The 18,293-nt window shown below is 39.6% G+C and overlaps 1 long non-coding RNA gene across 1 annotated transcript; it reads left to right on the top strand.

The window, feature by feature from the left end:
- Positions 1 to 1,840: 1,840 nt before the first annotated feature.
- On the top strand, positions 1,841 to 15,088 carry LOC115459213. The gene is made up of 3 exons (XR_003940219.1): positions 1,841 to 1,917; positions 11,772 to 11,777; positions 15,065 to 15,088. It is a non-coding gene; the product is annotated as an uncharacterized LOC115459213 (long non-coding RNA).
- The last annotated feature ends 3,205 nt before the right edge of the window (positions 15,089 to 18,293 follow it).

Here is an 18,293-nt window from a genome sequence, read left to right as displayed (position 1 = left end):
TCCTTTTATCTTGCTGCACCATATGCCTGGAATAGACTTCCTGAGCTGGTACGTCAAGCTCCATCTGTGGCCGTCTTCAAATTTAAGCTAAAAGCCCACCTTTTTGATGCTGCTTTTAACTCCTAACCCTTATTCACTTGTTCAGAACCCTTATTTTATCATCCTCACCTTAATATTACCTTATCTCTTGTTTGTCCTGCTTGTCTGTCCTAATTAGATTGTAAACTCTGTCGAGCAGGGACTGTCTCTTCATGTTCAAGTGTACAGCGCTGCATACGTCTAGTAGTGCTATAGAAATTATAAGTAGTAGTAGTAGTAGTAGCACTAAGACAGGGAAACCCTGTACTGCCCGGTCCTGTCAGAAATCTTCTGTTTCTTCTGGGTTTGTTTGTTTTTTTTTTAAACACTGAATGAAGGCAAAGGAGCTCTCTTGTTTTGTTTTGTTTTTTAACTGGAGAGGAAGGCTAGAGCTCTAAAGACCGGGAAGCAAGGTGGGAAAGGGTGAAGCAGGGACCCAAGAAGACTGAGTATGCCTCCAAAGTCGGCACCACCAGCCAGACACCCTTAAACTCAACTGGCCCACAGGACCCAGGAGTATCCCCAACAGACAAATCCAGGAGCTGCTGAAGCACCTTCCACCACATGCTGGAGATAGAGATGCACTGAGGTGAAGGAGGAGCTGGCTGTCTGGTATCACTACCTTCAGCTTTGTTATCTCTTTCTCCACCTGCTGGTAGATGGACACAACCCACCAGTTCTTGGATTCATCTGCTGCATATGCTAAGGAAGAAAAATTTAAGATTCAGGAATGGGAACAGATATATAATCATGTGTTTTTCTAATCAGAGATTAACTATAATCAAATGCAATATGCTTTGATAAATCATGTATACTGGACTCTCATATATGGGAAGCAGGCAGGAGATGGAGGGGAGGGTTTATGTTGGTGGAGATGTCATCGTAGATGTCAACTGAATATCTTTGGTGGGAATGTGGGAAGAATCATAACTTTTGGAGTTGTTTGGTCTCAAATTGCTACTTGGACAGAGGTGGGCCAGAGGGATGACTAGTAATGGTGTCTCTTGGGATATGGTCTAGGGGAGACTAAGCGGGAGGACTACCCAGATCTGAACTATACTTTATGTGTAGCAGCTAAATGACATCGAACATAATTAAAAGGAATTGGCAGCTCCAACTTTTGGTATGTGGCAGGGGCGTAGCCAGACAGCAGATTTTGGGTGGGCCTAGGCAAGAAATGGGTGGGCACCAAATGTTCTCTCCCCCACCCCCACACCAAAAAAATCTCTCAGCTGGTGGGAAAATGCTTCTCTCCAGCCTCCAACTTGGTAGTCTGCAGCAAGCATGCGCTGAAAACTGAGCATGCGAAGGTGCCAGTATTGTGGAGAGCAGCATTTTCATTACCATGTGCAACTGTTGGATGGGCCTGAGCCCTAAGTGGGTGGGCCCTGGCCCACCCAGGCCCACCTGTGGCTACGCCACTGGTATGTGGACGGTAGTAGTGCAAAGACAGTGAACATATGAGAAGGCTATATCTGAAGCATGATATAGAATTGATAGTTATCAGCAAAAATGGGCTCCTATTGTATAGGATGGTAGCTGTTATTTTACTATATTTCATTTTGAGGAGCATTTTAGATAAAATGTCTAAGTCCGATTTAGGATGTTTTGCTAAAAACATTAAAAAATCGAGTGGCGAACACAGCCATTTTCAAACCTGAAAAATGTCTTTTTGGTTCAAAAATCTCCTTTTTCTAAACATTTTGTGCTCAGTTTGCTTTTCTTTTGGGACCATTTTGGAAAAAAAAAACCACACCCAAAAAACAGCCACTGGGATGTATGGGGGCCATCATTCTTAATAGACTGGCCACACAGACATCCCAGCAGAGCAGTGGGGAAGTCTACGGGCCACTGCAGTGGACTCACATATTAGGTCCCAGGTACACCTCACCATAACCCCCTTTTAGTGTATGGTAAGCCCTCCAGGAACAGAGAAAAACCTACTGTACCTCACTGTACACTACAATAGTAACATAGTAGATGATGGCAGAAAAAGACCTGTATGGTCCATCCAGTCTGCCCAACAAGACAACTCATATGTGCTACTTTTTGTGTATACCCTACTTTGATTTGTACCTGTGTTCTTCAGGGCACAGACCGTATAAGTCTGCCCCGCACTATCCCTGCCTCCCACCACCGGCTCTGGCACAGACCGTATAAGTCTGCCCAGCACTATCCCTGCCTCCCACCACCGGCTCTGGCACAGACCGTATAAGTCTGCCCAGCACTATCCCTGCCTCCCACCACCGGCTCTGGCACAGACCGTATATGTCTGCCCAGCACTAGCCCCGCTTCCCAACCACCAGCCCCGCCTCCCGATCTCGACTAAGCTCCTGAGGATCCATTCCTTCTGCACAGGATTCCTTTATGCTTATCCCACGCTTGTTTGAATTCCGTTACCGTTTTCATTTCCACCACATCCCGCGGGAAGGCATTCCAAGCATCCACTACTCTCTCCGTGAAAAAATACTTCCTGACATTTTTCTTGAGTCTGCCCCCCTTCAATCTCATTTCATGTCCTCTCATTCTACCGCCTTCGCATCTCCGGAAAAGGTTTGTTTGCGGATTAATACCTTTCAAATATTTGAACGTCTGTATCATATCACCCCTGTTTCTCCTTTCCTCCAGAGTATACATGTTTAGTTCAGCAAGTCTCTCCTCATACGTCTTGTAACGCAAATCCCATACCATTCTCGTAGCCCTCCAGCTTTCAGGTATCACCTATGTTTATTTATTTATTAGGATTTATTTACTGCCTTTTTTAAGGAATTCACTCAAGGCGGTATATGTAGGCAGAGTAGGTATTTAGTGATTTTTAGAGAGCTCACACATTCCAACACAAGTGTACCAGTTAGAGATATGGGCTTGGGTCCCCTTCTCTACAATCCATTGCACCGAACACAAGGCTAGACCTGGGACCTGCCTGCTGCTGTAACAAGAATGGCCATCATATATGAAGCTGTCATACAGCTAGTATGTACGGTCACTGGTACATCTTAGTGAGCTGGGAGGGGGTCAGTGACCACTGGAGGAGTAAGGGGTTCATGCCTTAATCCTTTCAGTGGTCATTTGGTGTACCTTTTGGTCACTTATTTGTGACTGAAACAGGTCTAGCTAAAAACATCTTAAATTTGGCCATAGATGGTTTTTTTTGTGTCATTATTGCAGAAAAATGTCTGTCTTTTGGTGCCGCCCATGTCCCACCCTAAACATTCACCCAACACACCCCCTTGAAATCTGGATGAACTGTGGAGAAAAATGTCTAAAATTGCAATGTCAAAAATCGAAACTTGGACGTTTTTGAGAGAAAAATATCCATCTACCACCTTATGATGTTTTTTTTATTTTGAAAATGAGCACCTTTCTTATTGGTAGTGATATCCTGACCCCCATGGGGCTGGGTATTTCATATTTAGTCAGGTTTCTGCTTTTAGGTTGGCTCCTATTCCCAGATAGGAGAGTGAGGAAGGGGGGTTAGGGAGGTTTGGGGGGATTAGATATTTTTAAGCACCAAGGGTATGTGGGGAATTTGAGTACTGTATTGGGGAAATGAGATATAATAATATGTGGAATGGATTATGAGACTGAGGGGGTGTTTTACTAAGGTGCGCTGGCATTTTTAGCGCATGCTAAAAATAGGCGCTCGCTAAACGCTAAAGACGCCAATGTATTCCTACGGGCATCTTTAGCGTGCGTCTATTTCTAACGCGCACTAAAAACGCCAGTGCGTCTAAGTAAAAGACCCCCTTAATAATAGATTTTACATGACTATAGCATCTTTGACTTTAAACGATGATAGCCTTTATTGTAATATGGAAGGCATGTACAATGTTTGCATACTTCTTTGGTTACTGGATTGGTTGTACTGTTAAGCTCTTGGCAATAAAAAGTCTGGGGAATAAAGGACTAACCTAATGTTTCATTCAAACTCTATACTACTGTACTTAGTTCCAATATTTTTGTTGTGTTTTATAAATGATAACAAATGGCTAAAATAAAGCAATTAGCCAGCTTAACAAGTTAACAGTAACAAGCATCAGCATACATGTTCAAGTTAGGGCAAGTCCGGGATTATTTCGATAAAAGATCATAATCATAAGTCACAGGAGTAATACATAATTTCAATTCTGACAAAGGTTATTACGTAGTGAGTTTAGTAAAGGAGACCATATTTTGTTGTACTTAACAAGTGAGTTATGTTTTTCAGCCGCAGCATATTCATATTTAGCTAAAATACACACAGAATTCCACCATGATAAATAAGTTACTTTGTCAAGATCTTTCCAACAAAAGAAAAGTGTTCTAAGGGCTTGATGTAACATTAAATCCAGTAATTGTGCTTGATATTTGTCTACTGATGATTGTAACATTAGTGATCCACATATAACTATATTATATGATAAAACATCTTGAATATTCAAGGTGGAAGATATTGAGGCATATTTTCAAAGCACTTAGCCTTCCAAAGTTCCATAGGTTTCTATGGAACTTTGGAAGGCTAAGTGCTTTGAAAATATGCCTCATTGTGTCCCATACAGAATTCCAATATTCTTGAATATATGGGCAAGAATAGATGATATGTTTAAGATTTCCAACATCTTTTTCACAGGTCCAGCATTTATTCGCACTGTTTTTTGGTTTTATTGTGTTCAATTTGGCGAGTTTAGCAGGACTCCATAGGGCTCTGTGTGCTAAGTAGAACATAGATTGTGAAATGGACGCTGATTTGGTGGTATGAGTAATTTTAAACCAAAATTTTTCCCAAGTTTTTTCATCTAGTTGGGCATTTAGATCGCATTCCCATGATTGCATGGTATTAGTAGGTTCTTTGAATTTAGCTAACTGTAGTATTTTGTACCATTTAGATGCGACTTTTTTGGAAGTCATAAAAGACTTGCAAAGTTGCCAACAAAAAGGGTAATCAGTAGTTAATTTTTTTTATATCTACGGAGTTAGTTACACAGTGTTTGAGTTGAACCCATTTGTAGTATTGAGAACTTTTAAGACCATATTTTATACTTATTTGGGCAAAAGGTAGCCAAGAATGATCTTTTATAACATCATTGAGAGTCCATATACCAGCTTTTTTTCAAGTATTCCAATTTATGCAACAATTGTTAATTTTGAATTGTTCCAAATTGGGATGTACATAGTATGTGTTATGGGATGTGTGACAACTGAATCAAGTTCATTAAAAACAGTTCTAAGATTTTCTATACTACTGTACTTAGAAAATGGAACCCCTTGATAGGTTAGCCAAATGATCACAACTTTCTGAGCACAGCTGTTTAGGCACACTATATTTTAATATTAAGAAATTGTTTTGGCAACATACCTGGAGTTTTATGTCCAGCCTGAACAATGAGGCTTCCTTGTAGGTTAGCTAATGATACCAAAAGACATGGTTTGTCAGGGTGTGGTATAGTTTCCATGGATACAACCATCTGAGCAGTGTGGATGGAAATCTTCTGAAAGTAAGAAATTGCTAACCACATGTTGTCTTGGGCAGAATCTTTCTGAACTCCTTCACCACGCAGAGTTGAGCCAGATTCTCTTCTATTGCTACAATTTGATGCTGGTATTTCATCATTGTTTGAAACTGTATTGGATGAGGGCGAAGTCTCCACACTGATTTCAGACTCAATTGGGGTCAGGATCTTCTTCAGAAAACAACTTATCTGATCCAATTTGACAAAGCTCAGGTTTGCTTTCAAAGGTCTTGACAGATCTAAATTGACATCAGCTGTAGAAAAGTCAAAGAGAGACAAGAAATTTTTAAACTGTGTTTTGGATTCTTTTTCTGACTATAAAACAAGCATAAAGTAGTTGCAGGTAAACGTACATGAAACAACACAATAACAATATAGTGGGGAATAATTTCATAACAGGAAGCTCCTATGTCCAAAAAGATACCTATTTTATTAATATAACTTACAAACCAATGCCAGTTATAAAAAAATAAAATAAAATTGACTCCTGCTCTTAAGGAGCAAATGTGTGTGTGTATTCTAGGTCAGTGGCCTTCACTCACAATCCATCTTGAGTAGACAGGTGTGGTAGCCGTGTTAGTCCACTTTTAAAGGTATTCAATAGAAATCAAACAAAAGAAAATATGGAAAAGAAAATAAGATGATACCTTTTTTATTGGACATAACTTAATACATTTCTTGATTAGCTTTCGAAGGTTGCCCTTCTTCGTCAGATTGGAAATAAGAAAAAAAAGTGAAAGATAGAATCCCCCTTATAGTGACATACAGAGCTGGAAAAATTAAGAAAAATCATAAAAGATCTTCAGCCTCTACTCCAAGATGATGAATTACTGAAAGAGATATTCCCAGCCCCACCAATGCTGGCCTTCCGACAGCCACCCAACTTGAAACACAAGCTAATCAGAAGTAAACTTCCAACACAGACTGAAAAAGAAGAGAAAGGCACACATCCTTGCAATATATCCAGCTGCAAGCTATGCCAAAACATCTCACAGGACCCCACAGTCATTCACAAAGGAAAAATATTCAACATAAAGGAATACTTCACATGCTAATCTTCCAATGTGGTATATATCATTCAGTGTAAAAAATGTAACGAAGGATGCTATATTGGAGAAACAGGCCAGATGCTAAAGACAAGATTTAATCTACATAGACATCACATGAAGAATGCTGGTGCCAGCCTGGTTCCCACCCCTGTGGGTCAGCATTTTACAAAACCAGATCACTGTACCAGTGACTTCATAGTAAGAATCCTGAAAGTTAACTTTAAAACAATACAGGAACGTAAGACCTTTGAAATCAGAATGATTGAATATTTTGACACCCAACAGACAGGACTTAACGAAGATCTGGGTTTTCTAGCCCATTATAAACAATAAAGTTGTATTGCTAAGTTTATCACCCTCCTCTCACCTATCCACCCCCATCCTGCTAGACTATCTCTGAAATGCTTTGATGTTCCCATGCATACCTCCTTCCCACCCCCACCCTGTTAGACTGTCAATGAAATGCTTGGATGTTTTACTTATATATACTGTCATCTACCACATTTGCTTATTTCTGATCTGACGAAGAAGGGCAAGCTTCGAAAGCTAATCAAGAAATGCATTAGGTTATGTCCAATAAAAAAGGTATCATCTTATTTTCTTTTCCATGTTTTATTTTGTTTGAATTCTATTAAATACCTCACAATCCATAAAGGCCACCAATAGGTTAGCTTTTCAGGATATCCCTAATGAATATGCATGGGAGGGATCTGCATACTATAGAGACAGCAGAAATGCTAATGTCTCTCATACATATTCATTAAAAATACAAAAATTGGGGAAAAACTTTATAAATCCCAATCTTTATAATTATGAATAATTATTCCTAACAAACCAAATTTGGTAAATACATCTGTTTTTACCCAATCCAAAAACTCATTTGTTAAATGTGTGATATGTGCTCAGACCCAGGTACCCTCAACAGAGAGCCACCTACCATCCCATCATTACACACATGAAGTCTAAGTAGAATAAACTGTCTTTTACTGACTTCTGCTCAGTCTGTGTTGAGGCACCAGTCCTCAATTTTACATTGAACTTCTTTCAATTATTTTGGCTGGAGAAAGGAAACTTTTATTTTCCCTTCATATTACAAATAACTCTCCTCATGCCCTGTGATTGGAGCTGAATCTATATTTACATCTAACCCTCCTCCTGGACAACAAAGATAAAGCCTATAGCAACCTGCATCAACTGGACCATCCAAGGAAATCAGAACAAGAAACTATAAAGTGCATACCTACAATACATGAGTTAAAGTTTTATTTTAACTACATAACTATTTCCAAAAATTGTTAGATTCCTTAAAACTAAAGTTAATTATCAACCTCCTCTGCATTAACTTTCCAAAGAAATTCAAATAGAAGTGCTAAGCACATTAATTTGCTTCTCTATTGCTGGAAGCCTTTGATCTCCCAGAGCTGGCCTGAATTTACAACTTAAAAAAAAAAAAAGTTCTGTTCTCTTAGATTATTTAAAGCCCTTACCTTGCATTGCCAACTAGTAAGATTGCTGATCCACAGGGTGGATGCAGTGCCACCCAGTGAAATTTTGCCTAACTAGCTTCTGACACAAAGAATGTGCCTTGGTCCAGCAGACCAAGAGACCTCGGGGATCCCAGTGGCGTGTGAGAAAGGAAACTATAATTTCCACCAACCAAAGAGAAGGCAAAAGTGCAAGAGGTCAAACACCTACATAACCTCATTGCCACACCAAAGCTACCCCCAGCACTCCCAGACCACCCTTGGGAACTAGAAGACTGGTGAATGCCAGATCAGCAGCAAAGACATCCTCAGTGATCCATGATGTCATACATGAACAGCATCTTGACATCCTAGGAATAAGTGAAACCTGGCAAGATGAAAGTGGGGGTTTACCACTGGCTGAAATATGCCCAACAGGTATGAACATCCAACATCAATCAAAACCAGGTAGACAGGGTGGAAGGGTAGTAGTCTTGATTCCAGATACAATCAACCTGTGCAGAATATCCATCCCCAACTAAATGAATCAGAATCTCTTTTAATCCAGGTTGAAGAGGAGAAACCAATCTGGCTGCTCACGGTATACTGAGCACATCATAACAATACATTATCTGTGCAAGAACGCCTAGACTTGATTACTCAAGTGACCCTGAATTACCCAAAGATGGTGATCATGGGAGATTTCAATCTACACATACCACCACAGCTGCCTTTCTGGACACAATGACAGCTAGGATTCAAACAGGTGATCAATTCTCCAACCGACGAAAAGGGTCACATTCTAGACCTGGTATTCTACAAAGAGGTTGACATCCCAGAATTCTGGAATAACAGTATTGAAATAACACACCTATCAGACCATTTTCTAATTACATTTTCCCTAAGTGACCACCTGAAACAAATGGCACCTCCCAGAGTTTGGAAGGAGATCAGAGACAAAGAAAAGCTGATCGTCAAGAATTTCCTAGAGGCCCTGGACTATCCACATGTGGAAAGACAACTACAGTGCTAGAACAAGTTGACATTTGGAATACACACTTAGTCAAGGCCTTAGAGAAAACAGCACCACTAAAAAAGGTCTTGTGCCGCACTAACAAACGCTCACCTTGGTTTTCTCCAGAACTTCGGATCCTTAAATGCAAAGGGCAGAAATGGGAAAGGAGATGGCGTAAATCTCAATAAGACAGGCTAAACTGTAGGAAGCATATGACAAAGTACCATCAAGCCTTAACAGCAACCAAAAAACAATATTTCTCTCAATGCATTGCACAGGCTGCCAATTCAACCAAGCAGTTGTTCAGTATAGTAAACAGCCTACTGCAACCCCCATAACAGAACCAGCCTGCCCGGTCTAAACTGAACTGCAATGATTTGCTCCATACTTCGCCAACAAAATTAAAGGTCTCCACCAGTATTTACAGGCAATCCCACCCAGTCTCCAATCAGTTAACCAGGAGTGCACAAACTCTTCCTGACAGAGACAGATGGGACACTTTTAACCCAATGACAGAGGACACCCTTCACAAAATCATAAGACACCTTCAACCAACTACCTGCTCCCTCGACCCCCTGCCCATCAAAGTGCAGTAGGCAAGTATGGGCCTCATAGAAGGCACCACAAAAATTTGTGAACACCTTACTTTCTAATGGGCAACTACCAACAGCATTAAAAAGGGCAGTGGTTCACCCTTTGCTAAAGAAAAACAACCTTGACCAGGACAAACTTGAAAGTTACTGGCCAGTATCCAACATTCCATTTCTAGGGAAACTTATAGAACAATCAGTCTGTGTTCAACTCAGTGACTGGCTAGAAAAGAGAAACTGGCTAGATCGATGTCAATCTGGATTCAGACCTGGTTATGCAACAGAAACGGTCCTCATATCCCTACTAGATGATCTTCACAGAAACTGAAACAGCGGATTTGCCTCGGTGTTAGTACTGCTAGATTTCTCAACCGTGTTTGATACTGTGGAACATGATAGCATGCTAGCATGATTGACAGAAACAGGTATCAATGGAACAGTACTTGCTTGGTTCAGATTCTATCTATTAGACAGGCAACAATCCATGATGTTTGGCAGCAACTCACCACCACCATTTGCACTGGGGTACCACAAGGATAGATACTGTTACCTATTCTATTCAATATCTACCTCAAGCCACTAGCTGAGCTGATTCGGTCAATGGACACTCAGTTCTACATCTACGCATACCAATTGAACTTGACTTACCTAAAGCCCTGAATAAACTGATCACCTGTCTAACATCAATTCAAGAATAGGCTAAACACAACAAACTTTGCCTGACCCCATGTAAAACCAAGCTTCTCTGGGTCCCTAACACAAGTGGATACATACCTGACATTAAAATCTCTTTAGATATGTACGAACTCCCCCTCAAATCACAAGTCAGGAACCTTGGAATGCAGTTAGATTCAACACTTACTCTGATTCCCCAAATCCACGAAACCTTCAAGTGCTGCTTCTACTATTTGTGACAGCTATGCTGCCTCTCTCCTTACAATGAGAAGGTAAATCTTATCCCAGTTGTGCATGCCACGATAACATCAAAACTGGATTACTGTAATTGCACTCTACAACGGTCTGACTACAAAGCGCCTGTACCAGCTTAAATTGATTCAGAATGCTGCAGCAAGACTAATAGAAGGTTGCAAGTGACGTGACCACATCACATCATTTTGCAAAATCTTCACTGGCTACTAGTACAATAAAGGGCTAAATTTAAATCGCTATGTCTGATCTTCAAGCCCCTTAAAGGACATGGCCCTGAAGTAACTAACTTGTTAGTCTTACTCACACACACACAAAGAGTGATATGGGCTGCACATACTAAAGGAGAACATGTTTATTCACTCCTACCCTAGCTGTGATAATATTTAACCATCTCTCTGACCTCAAGTGCACCTTTCTTTAAATTAGTCACCTTATTCTCTAACTCCTCTTACTCTCTTTACCTATGTTAACCATTTTTCTGACCACATGTGCAACTTTCTTTAGTCACCTAATTTTCTAACTCCTCTTACTCTCTTACTTATCTATATATTCCATCTTTCCTTATACCCTACACTGTCAATTAAATATTCTATTATGTATTGTGTTGACACTGTAAGTAGTATACTATGCAATACTTTGTACTGTTATTTGAATATTTTTACTGCTGTAATTGTCTATTGTTCATGATTGATTTATTCTTACTGTACACAGCCTTCAGTGTATTCCTTCAAAAAGGTGGTAAATAAATCCTCATAAATAACTAAATAAATATTTACAGCTGTTTCAAACTTTCAATGGGATCTTGTCAGGTATTTGTGACCTGGATTGGCCACTGTTGGAAACAGGATGCTGGGCTTGATGGACCTTTGGTCTTTCCCAGTATGGCAATTGTTATGTTATGTACTTATGTACGTAATGTTTTCAAAACATGATGATGACAAATCCAAAACTTATCTTATGGTGCAATGTAAATGTCTACTTCCTCATATGCACTGCAAATCATCCAATATTAAAGATTTGGTGGTAGAGTCACTTCTGGTGTTCTTCCATGTCATTAAGATCATAGTTTTGTTATGCAATCCAATTTTTGGTTTGTTAGGAATAATTATACATATTCTTAGGGATATCTTGAAAAGACTGGGAGTGAAGGAACAAAGCTCTAGGTATATATGTGTATTTTTAAATAAAGGCATCATTTTATATATTGGATTTTGACCTGCTCTCTTTTTGCATCTGCTCTGTGTAGATCTGTGTGGCCTCTGTTTATAAAACATGTACATAAAATGCAATTCCACTCTAGCTCCACTCAAATAAATCCTCCAAGAACACCTATTTGAAAATCACATTTCTGATATCATATTAACTACAGCTAGTAGAATGACAAAAATATCAGGCAACATTTATCCCCTAAAGACCACAGTTATTGAACATTAGTATAAATTTTAAAAATTGCAGGTCTATATTTCACACCCTTGGAATGCATGAAGGTGTAAGGACTTTTGTCGTGCCCCTTCTTCAGCATGTCTGCATTGAACAGCTCATGTGGCACTTATAAAGCTGCCCTGTCATATCACAAATAAAAACTGACCCTACTGACCTACTTTTTTGAATGTAATATAGGTATTCCTGGAAGTAGAAAATGGCTGGGGATTGGCACTTATGCATGCACATATATGTGTTGATTCCTAGCTTTAAACAATTTTTTTTATTGAACAATAAAATAATACAATAAGAAAAACAAGTACCAAAGCAGTTCAATAATTTTTTAAAAAGATATTTAACAAATCAGTATGTTAATGAACTAGGAAATAAAAATTACATCACAATAAATTATACTAATAATTTCAATAGTTACATTCAAAACTCCATTTAGAGAGTTACCCATCCCCACTCATCCCCAGTGGAACCTAACCGATACCCACCTGGATATCTCACTAACATCTGAAACTAAACATGATCAAGACTGAGGTTATCTTCCCCCCTAAACTAACTTCTCCTCTTCCCACATTCTCTATCTCTGTGGATAACACTCTCATCCTTCCTGTCTCATTAGCTCGTAACCTTGGGGGTCATCTTCGACTCCTCTCTTTCCTTCTCTGCACATAGTCAACAGACTGCTAAAACCTGTTGTTTCTTTCTCTATAATATCACCAAAATATGCCCATTCCATTCTAAGCACACTACCACAACCCTTATCCATACTCTTACCACTTCTCACTTAGACTATTGCAACTTGCTTCTCACAGGTCTCTCACTAAGCCATCTCTCTCCAATCTGTTCAAAATTCTGCTGCATGACTTATATTCCGCCAATGTCACTGTGCTCATATTAGCCCTCTCCTCAAGCCACTTCATTGACTCCCTGTTTCCACATACAGTTCAAACTCCTCTGATTGACTTACAAGTGCATTCACTCTGCAGCTCTTCAGTACTTCTGCACTCTTATATCTCCCTACACTCCTACCCGGGAACTCCATTCACTGGGTAAATCTCTCTAGTCTGCACCCTTCTCTCCACTCCATTCCTTTTATCTTGCTGCACCATATGTCTGGAATAGACGTCCTGAGCCAGTACGTCAAGCTTCATCTCTGGCTGTCTTCAAATCTAAGCTAAGAGCCCATCTTTTTGATGCTGCTTTTAACTCCTAACCCTTATCTGTTCAGTACCCATGTTTTATCATTCCTCCTTAGTGGCCTAGTGGTTAGGGTGGTGGACTTTGGTCCTGGGGAACTGAGGAAGTGAGTTCGATTCCCAGCACTGGCAGCTCCTTGTGACTCTGGGCAACTCACTTAACCCTCCATTGCCTGCCGCATTGAGCCTGCCATGAGTGGGAAAGTGCGGGGTACAAATGTAACAAAAATAAAATAAAAAAATCCCTTATTTGTCCAGTTTGTCTGTCCTAATTAGATTTTAAGCTCTGTCAAGCAAGGACCGTCTCTTCATGTCCAGTATACAGTGCTGCATACATCTAGTAGCACTATAGAAATGATTAGTAGTAGTAGTACTACCCACGAATCATATTCTGTAAAGCGGCACACATAAATGCTAATGCACGCTGCCAAAAAGGGGCATGGCTATAAGCATGGAATGGGTGAATAGTGGGCATTCTAGAAAACTACGCACAGGGTTATAGAATGCATCTGCTCTGCACCTAACTTAAGCGCTGGTATTTACATCAAGTTTTACTTGGTATAAATGGCCACGCCTAGCGTTAGCTGATGTCATGTCTGCTCGGTGTATTCTACATACTGTGTGGAAATAAGCTTATTCTATAAAGTATGCCTATATTAAGACATACTGTATAGAATGTGCTTAGGCAAATTTCATTTCAGCACCATATTTTTAGGCATGATATATAGAATCTGGTCCACAATGTCTGAATATATGGGGACCATATGGCCAAAAAACAAGATAGGCTTAAACTTTCCACTGGTACTCCCAAATCCACACTCCAAAATTGAGAGAGTATGGAAAAATCGTTTGGTAGGGTGTTCTAACCTTTCATGAAGTTTAGAAACACTCCACTGTAAATAACTCCATACATTTCAAACCCACCCTTTTATTAAGCCCTTGTTTTTTCAAGGATTGGACATAATGTTTCAATTGATGATAGGCAAATGGATCCACAATAGTTACTGTCTCACTATTAAACACATTTATGAAAGGTAATATATTACCTGACTCATCTATAAATTGTTCCCCAAGTTTGTTTGTTCCCCAAGTCAATTAGTCTAATCAAAGATGGGTTACCTGAACCTGGAGGAAAATGTGCATTGCCCCCAACTGGTAACAAGTATGTATATCTTGAATCAAACTTCCAAGTTCTAGCCAAATCCTGCTAAACTAGTCAAATGGAGTTAACCAATAGATTTGCCTGAAAGTGTTTGTGGCAATACTGATTTTGGGGCATGTGACAAATAGTTTAGATGCCAGGGCTATATCATTGCTTTCTCAACTTCCAAAGGAATGTATGTATCCCTTGGCATTACCCAGTCCCCTAAGCGTCTGCAGAAGTCATATTGTATTGCCTAATATCTGATAAGCCCTAACCACCTCTCTTCCACTTCCCTCACTCCACACACAAAACGGAAACTTTCAATTTTGCATCCCCCCTCCAACAAAATTTACACAAGAATCTATAAAGTGCATTTTCGATATGGTGTCTAAATCCAATTTGGGGCGTTTTGCAAAAAACACCCAAACATTCAGTAGCGAACATGACCATTTTCAACCAAGAAATATGTCCAACTTTTTGTTTAAAAAATGGCCATTGGCTAGATGTTTTTGTGCTCCGTAAGTCTATTTTTTAGGACCATTTAAAACAATTGCTCAAGGGAACCACAAAAACAAGCCATTGGGATGTATTGGGGGGGGGGGGGGGCAGCATTCTTAGCAGAATGGCCACACAGATATCCCAGTAGAGCAGTGGGGTACCCAAGAGGGCACTGCAGTTGACTTCACATAAAAGGTCCCAGGTATACATCTCACCATTACCCCTTACACCCAGGTGTACTAGTTAGAGTGGGATATGAGTCTAGGTCCCCTTCTCTATAGTCCATTGCACTGACCACTAGGCTACTCCTGGGACCTGCTTGCTGCTCTAATAGGAATGATCATCAGATCTGAACCTGTCATAAAGCCTGGTATGTAATGTCATTGTCACATCTTAGCTGGTTGGGAGGGGGTCAGTGACCACTGGGGGAGTAAAGGGGGTCATGCCTTAATCCCTCTAGTGGTAATTTGGTCATTTAGGGCTCATTTTGGTCACTTAGTCATGATTGAAACCGGTCTAGCCAAAAAGTCTTAATTTTGGCCCTAGACATTTTCATTTTGTTCCATTATTGCAGAATAAGGTTTATCTTTTGGTGCCACCCATGTCCCACCCAAAACTACTACTACTACTACTTATCATTTCTATAGCGCTACAAGGCATACGCAGCGCTGTACACCATACACAAAAAAGACAGTCCCTGCTCAAAGAGCTTACAATCTAGATAAGACAGACAAAACACAACCCCAATACATCCCCTTGAAATTTGGACAAAACAGTGGAGCAAAACATCTAAAACTGGGGTGCTTAAAATCGCAACTTGGATATTTTTGACAGAAAAATGCCCTTCTGCCACATTTTTTTGGACTTTTGTTTTGAAAATGAAATGAGCCCCACAGTCTCTTAACATTCTTTTGTTTTAGATGGGCGGATGCATTTCAGCTAAAACTTAACACAGAAAAAACACAATGTCTTGTACTCACCTCACAACATAACACAAACAACTTCTCCATCATATCCACACCATACTGCTCTCTTTCCGTCTCACAAAACTTGAAAATTCTTGGAGTTACCATTGATCGAAACCTCACGCTCGATAACCACATGAAGAACACGACGAAAAAGATGTTCCACTCTATGTGGAAACTCAAAAGAGTAAAACCTTTCTTCCCGGGATACATCTTCTGCACCCTGGTACAGTCAATGGTAATAAGTCATCTGGATTACTGCAACGCACTGTACGCTGGCTGCAAAGAACAGACTATCAAAAAACTCCAAACAGCCCAGAATACTGCCACAAGACTCATATTTGGAGAAACTAAATATGAAAGTGCAAAACCCCTAAGAGAGAAACTTCACTGGCTCCCACTTAAGGAACGCATTGCGTTCAAGATCTGCACGATTGTACACAAAATCATTCACGCAGATGCCCCAATCTACATGCTAAATCTCGTGGACCTACCTCCCAGAAACGCTATAAGATCATCCCGCAAATTTCTCAATCTGCACTTCCCAAGCTGTAAAGGACTAAAATACAAACTGATGAATGCCACTACCTTCTCTTACATAAGCATGCAGTTGTGGAATGCATTACCTACAGCCCTGAAAACTATTGACGAAATAACTAAATTTCGCAAATCTCTGAAGACATAGCTCTTCAACAAGGCCTACAAAGAGAACCTATAGCCTTACTAAACTACCACGGCAAAACGAAAGGTCACCTTCTATACTTACCCGCCTAACACTCTCCTTTTTCTCTTCCCATACTTAATCTCTGTGCATTACTAATTATATCTGATATCCTGGAATGATGATGTCGTAACAAAACTCTGTAAGCCACATTGAGCCTGCAAATAGGTCTGAAAATGTGGGATACAAATGTAATAAATAAATAAAATAAATAATTTTAACATACTGAGTCATTTGGGAAAAAGAGTTATACGAAATAAATTTTCTCAATAAAGTCAAAGGCAAATTAGACCACCTCTCAAAACACTGACAGGTATCATTAAGCAATTTAGTAACATTAAGACTGTATAAACTTTCGGGGTTAGTAGATAATTGGATTCCCAGGTATTTAAATGAACCCTGAGTTAATCTGAGGCCAACATCCTGACTCCAACTTTGACCCTGCAAAGGTTGAGATGATAAAATCTCTGGCTTAGCTAAATTTAATGTAACGCCTGAAAAATTTCCAAATTCTCCAAAGTTTTCAAACAAACAACATCGGTAAAGAGTGTATAGGATCAGTAATATGAACCTAGATTTAAACCTGCCTTGCAGCAAGTGTACCTTTGCAAGAGAGCTTTTGGGCATCCTGTTATAACACTACTCCCCAACAGCACACCAATGCATACATTTGTGTGTGCACTCTACGCACATACAGTACATCTTCACCCATGCTCTAACTAAACTACACCCTCACCGAGTGCTTACAAACCGATTGCCTAAAAGTAGGAATACAGTACAACTTTCTGAGCACACTTTTATGTGCATATGCAGCCATGCAAGTTTATAAAAGCCATATTCCATGTGTAAAACAGACTTTACATGTAGAAAAAGACTTTTTAAAAATGATCCTTTTTAATTGTTTGCAGCAACAGAGCAGTCATCAATGTCAGAATGTCCCCCACTTCCCACAATGGGAAAGAAAACACTGATATTGTTGCTCTGTGGCTGCTGTGACACAAAACAGATGCTCAGAGATTATGTGTTATCCTTTTCAATATAAGATATTGTAGGGCCCATACTGAGTCTAAAACCTATTGCTTAGCTAAGAAGGCACTTTCCTTTTGCTGAACAATAAGATTATCTTTAACTCCAAGTTCAGTTTATCTTTAATTTTACTGTAACTATGGAAAAGTATATGCTTCATTGAATCCACTTAGTCAAAAATGGCAACATCATGAATCTGTTTCTCAATGAGTAAACACAGAATATCCAACATTTATTAGAATCTGTCAATGTTAAACAGGCAGAACTGAGGAATGCAATCTGTCTGGGAGCACAAATGTAAAGCCTGCCTTAATATTTTACAAAACACACTTCCTTTAGGGATGCAGTTCCTTAAGTCTAAATATCTTTAGAATCATTTGTAAATAATTTGCATTAATAGAACAAACAGATTCTTAGCTTTTGAATTTCATAAAATAAATGGCTGTTACACTGAGTCTTGAGTAGCCGAGACATAATCAGATATTGAAATGGAAACGAGACAAACTACTGTCTTTTTAAAAACTTTTCATTGGACCTGCAATCCCTGAGAAAAATGCCTCATGTCTACAAAAGCAGACTCTAAGCCTCATTATCTGCCTCAAAATATGAAGCTTGATAATTTCTTTGGCAATAGCTGTATTGACCTTAATGAATGTACTAAGTGAATAAAGTTTTACTTTCACAAAAACCTGGAA

Source organism: Microcaecilia unicolor, unplaced genomic scaffold (genome assembly GCF_901765095.1).
Source record: "Microcaecilia unicolor unplaced genomic scaffold, aMicUni1.1, whole genome shotgun sequence".
NCBI classification, from domain to species: domain Eukaryota; kingdom Metazoa; phylum Chordata; class Amphibia; order Gymnophiona; family Siphonopidae; genus Microcaecilia; species Microcaecilia unicolor.
Note: the sequence above shows the minus strand (reverse complement) of the source record. Positions and strands in the feature narration are given on the sequence as shown.